General features: G+C 45.0%; 1 long non-coding RNA gene across 1 annotated transcript; it reads right to left on the bottom strand.

Annotated features, from left to right (window-relative positions):
- Positions 1-2,072: 2,072 nt before the first annotated feature.
- On the bottom strand, positions 2,073-5,279 carry LOC106507358 (uncharacterized). The gene is made up of 3 exons (XR_001303278.3): positions 5,224-5,279; positions 3,752-3,842; positions 2,073-3,349 (listed from the first exon to the last, which is right to left on the bottom strand). It is a non-coding gene; the product is annotated as an uncharacterized LOC106507358 (long non-coding RNA).
- Between the last annotated feature and the right edge of the window lie 864 nt (positions 5,280-6,143).

Genomic DNA, 6,143 nt, shown 5'->3' with positions numbered 1-6,143 from the left:
GGTGTGACTCAGCAGGTTAAGAACCTGACATAGTGTCCATGAGGATATGGGTTTGATACCTGACCTCACTCAGTGAGTTAAGGATCGGGCATTGCTGCAAGCTGTGATGTAGATTGCAGATGCGGCTCAGATCTGGTGGTGTGGTGGCTGTGACAAAAGCCAGCAGTTCCAGCTTCAATTTGACCCCTAGCCCAGGAACTTGCATAGGCAGCAGGTGCAGCCCTAAAAAAATTTAAAAAAAGAAAAGAAAAAAGAACCACTGCTCCAGCTCTAAAAGATTAAAAACACTTTTTAAGATATATTAAAATATTTTTACATAGAAAGCAAACTTACAGCTACCAAAGGGGAAAGGGGAGGAGAGGGATAAATTAAGCGTTTTGGATTAAAATATGCATACTACTGTATATAAAATAGATAACCAATAAGGACATACAGGGGACTGTATTCGATATCTTGTTACCTATAATGGAAAAGATTCTGAAAAAGAATCTATCTATCTACCTATCTATACAACCGAATCACTTTGCTATGTACCTGAAGCTAATGCAACATTATAAATCAACTATATTTCAATAAAATTTTGTTAAAATATATACTTTTTTTTTTTTTTTTTTTTTTTTACAAAATAACTCAAAATTTTGTAACACCATGTCAGAATTCCCCTCTTCATGGAATCTATTTCCAAGTTCAAGATGCCCTCTTGGAACCAGCTGGGGTGCTCTTATATAATTGATCTGGGGGATTTAGCTCAGGCTTGGGGATGTTTTGTTTTGTTTTTTTTCATCTTTTTGTCTTTTTAGGGCAACACCCATGGCATATGGAGGTTCCCAGGCTAGGGATCCAAATAGAGCTGTAGCCACCGGCTTACACCAGAGCCACAGCAACGTGGGATCCGAGCCGTGTCTGCAACCTTCACCACAGCTCACGGCAACGCCGGGTCCTTAACCTACAGAGTAAGGCCAGGGATCCAACCCAAGTCCTTATGGATGCTACTCGAGTTCGTGAACCACTGAGCCATGACGGGAACTCCTGGTTTGGGGATTTTTTTAAAAGCTGCTTCAGGTCACTTTAATGTTGGAGTCAGCAACCACTGGTTTACGAACTCCTTCTTAGCCTTACCTCCCTCTACAGCTCACATTGAATTCTGTGACTTAGTGGAGATTTCCATTTTGGCTATGTATCAGAATCACCTGTGGAACTTAACCTACAGACTGAGCTGTGTAGCTATGTTAAATATTGATCACCAGTATTCAAAAAAAAAATCCTAATTTGATTTTATACAATGATTCTAATATACAATTGGGGTAAAATACCAGTGGCATATGGAAGTTCCTAGGCAAGGGGTCAAATCCAGGCAACAGCTGCCGGCCTACACCACAGCCACAGCAATGAGAGATCTGAGCCATGTCAGAGAGCTACACCACAGCTCACAGCAATGCTGATCCTTAACCCACTGAGTGGGGCCAGGGATCGAACCTGCATCATCATGGATACTAGTCAGATTTGTTTCCACTGTGCTAAAATGGGAACGCCCCCTCAAAGTTGTCTTGAGTTGAGCCAAGATGGCCAAGCTGGTTTACCCTTTTTTTTAATAATTTTTATTTTTTCCATTATAGTTGGTTTACAGTGCTCTGTCAATTTTCTACGGTACAGCAAAGTGACCCAGTCACACATACCTAAACATTCTTTTTCTCACATTATCATCCATCATGTTCCATCATAAGTGACTAGATATAGTTCCCAGTGTCATACAGCAGGATCTCATTGCTTATCCACTCCGAATGCAACAGTTTGCCTGTATTAACCCCAGACTCCCAGTCCATCCCCCTCCCTCCCCCTCCCCCTTGGCAACCATAAGTTCCCTCCTCCAAGTCCATCAGTTTCTTTTCTGTGGAAAGGTTCATTTGTGCCCTATATCAGATTCCAGATATGTGATATCATGTGGTATTTGTCTTTCTCTTGCTGACTTACTTCATTTAGTATGAGAGTCTCTAGTTCCATCCATGTTGCTGCAAATGGCATTCATTTGTTTTTTTATGGCTGAGTAGTATTCCATTGTGTACATATATGTCTTTTTTTAACTACTCAATGAATTTATTACATTTATAGTTGTACAATGATCATCACAATCCAGTTGTATAGTATTTCCATCCCACAACCCCCAGCACATCCCCCAGCCCCCAAACTGTCTCCTTTGAAAACCATAAGTTTTTCAAAGTCTGTGAGTCAGTATCTGTTCTGCAAAGTTCATTCTGTCCTTTTTTCAGATTCCACATGTCAGTGATAGCATTTGATGTTGGTGTCTCATTGTTTGACTGACTTCACTTAGCATGATAATTTCTAGGTCCATCCATGTTGCTAAAAATGCCTTTATTTTGTTCATTTTAATGCCTGAGTAATATTCCATTGTATGTATGTACCGCATCTTCTTGATCCACTCCTCTGTCAATGGACATTTAGGTTGTTTCCATGTCTTCAATCCTATTTATACTTAATGGTTGTCAGCAGCCCTCTGACAGGTGTAACATGGGTGAGGAAACTCTCTGAAGGTAGGATAATCCCTGAACAGCCTGATAGCTGAAGATTGGCTGTTGACAGCACACCCAGCATCTGGGGTATCAAGCACTTCCATGAAAGCACAGTGTTTACCATACATGGCTACACCTGTCTTTGCAACTGAGCTGTGACCTATCTCTCTGGTCTAATTTTTCATCTCCTCTTTTACTGTCTACTTTTCAGACACTTTGTTTTTTCCTGCAGTCCCTCAAATTCTCCATGGTCCCTTTTGCCCCAGGACCTTTGCATGTGCTTTCTCTTCTGCCTGGACTATTTTCTTTGCATCCCTGACTTGTTCTCCTCCCACCCCTTGTTCAGACATTCCTTCTTCAGGCCTCTGCTCCAGTGTTGCTTCCTCTGGGGAGCTTTTCTGACCCTCCACCTGGGTTAAGATGGCTGGAACATACTTTCAAAGTTTAGGCACCCACCTGACTCAGAGCCAGGAAGTGAAGGACTCACTTCCGCTTCTTTCCTTGGGGTTCCTTGTGGAAAGAGATGGGCCTGAATGCCATGGTGAGCTGGCTAGATGGGGTAACTCAGATGCTTTGTGTATGGTGTGCTGATTTCTCTTAAAATTTAGCCCAGATTTTTTGGAAAATTCTGTCCTGTTTCCTGTATACTATTTTGCAGCTAGAGTTTAAAAGGAGAAGCAGCAAGGGCCAGAATGAGGGTGAGGGGCCTCAAGTGGAAAGTGAAATTGAGGGGGATGACCTCGAGTGCTCTTGATCAGATATCCCTCTTACCCAGGAGATCCTCCTTCTGGGGTTCAGCTGTAGAGATTCAGAGTTTCATGCTGTTGAAGAATAACAATATAATAACATAATGAATAGTAATGCCACTGAGTGTTCACTGTGTAACATGATGCTGTGAATTTACTTGCCTTATCTCACTAATCCTCCTCAGTTCTTAAGAAGAGAACTATCATTTCTTTCTGGTGAAGCAGCAGAGGTGCTCAGAAGTTAAGTAATTTGCCCGGGATCACACTCCTAATGAGTGAAAGAGCTGGGCTTTGAAGCAGGGCTGCCTGATGACAGAACCACCAAGCCAGAGCACCTGTATCCAGCCTTTCTGATGTGAGCGCCTACCTGGACCTCCCCGAGAGGCCAGAGCCCTGGTCCTCAGCAGCTGGCTCAGACCAGCCTCTGCCCCTGGTTCTGGTATCCCCTCCCACCCCCCACCCACCTCCCCTACCCACCTCTGCCCACAGTCCACCGGGCTGCTCAAATCCCAGCATGCCTCAAGCTGCAGCCGGCCTGAGTTATGACTTAACTTGCCTGAAAATTCCCCTGTAAAAGGAAAGGGGCCAATCAAATATGAGTTATTCTTATTGTAAGCTGCCCAAAGCCAGGGACCTTGTATGATTTATCTCGGTATAAGCCCCAGCACTGGGAACAGGGCCTGGCACATAGCACACAATAAATGTTTATGGAATGACTGGAGGTTTCGGAGAGATGGGAGACTAAACACACACACACCCCCTGACACAAACTGTCCTCACACAAGTACACCCATACCCAGACACCACAGCCACACAGCCTCCTCGTACAAACCTCTACCCTTCTGCCTCAAAGGCTCTGCACCTGCGCGGACGCCCCCCCACCCCCCCGGACGCAAAGGCTTCCACGCATGCGCACACTCACACACATGCCGATTTTTATTTCTGTGGGTGTGAGTTTGCATCTGTGATCTTTGTCTCCCTTGACACGTTATGTGTATAACTCCATCACTCATTTTAATTACATTATTGAGGGCTCTATTTGGCCTTTGGCTATTTTTGAGACCAAATTAGAAATTTAAAAACAGCCATCTTTCTTCCCGGAGAAACTTGTAACAGCCATTGCCCTGAGGTGGGGAAGGGGGACCCAGGGAGGGGGATTGGGGACTTATTTTCTTGGGGAAGCCCTTTTATTCTGCTTTTTTTTTTTTTTTTTTTTTTTTTTTACCGTGCATGTATATTATCTTTCCAAAGCATAAAACTAAATTGAAATAAAGAAAATAGCCACCTTTCAACAACAGCCACTGACTTACATAAAAGCTTTTATAACTGGGTTAGTTAGAGATTAAAGTTGAGGCCTGCTCTGGCTGGGTTCACAGGCCCCCAGGGACATGTCACTGTCACCCTGAGGGATGGGCACCCGGCCCAGTGGCTGACAGCCCTCTGGGGCCTGGGCTCAGCTCATCTGGATGAGCCAGTTGGATGTCTCCTCTCAAGGCTGCTGCCCTTCTAGAAGCCCCTCCAGAGAGACCCCCATACTTCCATTTATCTCTTCTCTTTGCTGGGTCAGTGACAGATCTGCACGGATTAGGGGAGGTAAGCTCTGAAATCTACTCAGTAAGATGAAAATCTGTCCCTTCATTCTCAGGCTCAAGTGGAAATGATTAAATCTGAGGAGTCGGGCTCAGGGGGCAGGGGTCTGGCTGTAGCCTTTGAGTTTGAAGTTCTGTCGCATCCTTTCCTGTGATTTTTAGAATCACTGGCATCTGGTCCCCAGACTCTGTGGCAGCTGTGTAGAGCCTCCAAGTCAAACCCAGGGAGGATCAGGGCCTCCAAGGTGGGCCAAGTACTTACAACCAGCTAATGAGAGAGCCGGGGCTTTCTTCTGAGTCCAAGATATTCCTGGAGGGATTAATTTTTATCAAATGACTTCTTAATGAGAGTCCGCTTACCTCCAAATTGGGAGACTTTAAAGCTCCTGAAATTTAAAACTAATCAGCAAGCCGGTCTGCTTTGAATGTGAGGAGTTCACACAATCAGAAGCTCAAAAGAAAAGAAAAGAAAAAAAAAAAAAAAAAAAAAAGAACACATTAGTAAGAGCCAGCAGCTAGCAAAGTGGAAAACATGAGCTTGAAATTCAGCAAATGGTCTTGCTCCGTATCCCTGCCAGAGGCACAGAGGTGCCGGGTCAGGATGGGAAATTGGGGTCCTGGGGGCTGGCTCTGACTTGTAGATGTGTTGTGAGTAGTCCACGTATAATTTTAACTTGGGGGAAATCTCATGTACACATGGGGGCTTCTTTGTGAAGTCAGAGACTCTGGCAGGAGCAGTCCTGCATTCCCGCAGAAGCGGTGATCTCCTTGGGCTGCTCCTTGGCAAAGGGCTGTGTGAGCCTTTCCCTGTAACCCCTTCAGCTGTGTGTGTCATGTTACCTGCCTGGCTCTTGTGGGTATTTCAGTTTGAGTTTTCTGCCCCAGATAAACCACATTCATGCTTAGTAACCTCCACAGATGGATCATTTTGCAAATCTGGGCATCATCTGGTAGACAGGTAAGGCCAAGGATAACTCCACTGGGCCATATTTAGGGAATTCCTTCTTTTTCTTTTTTTTTTTTTTTTTTTTTGTCTTTTCTAGGGCTGCACCTGCAGCATATGGAGGTTCTCAGGCTCGGGGTCAAGTCGGAGCTACAGCTGCCAGCCTACACCAGAGCCACAGCAACGTGGGATCCGAGCTGCGTCTGCGACCTACACCACAGCTCACGGCAACACTGGATCGAGGCCAGAGATAGAACCCACAACCTCATGGTTCCTAGTCGGATTCGTTAACCACTGAGCCACGACGGGAACTCCAGGAATTCCTTCATTCTAACCC

Source organism: Sus scrofa, chromosome 3, assembly GCF_054392235.1.
Source record: "Sus scrofa isolate SSC_HxYL_T2T_F1_AM1 chromosome 3, Sscrofa_HxYL_maternal_Yorkshire_Landrace_v2.0, whole genome shotgun sequence".
Lineage (NCBI taxonomy): Eukaryota > Metazoa > Chordata > Mammalia > Artiodactyla > Suidae > Sus > Sus scrofa.
Note: the sequence above shows the minus strand (reverse complement) of the source record. Positions and strands in the feature narration are given on the sequence as shown.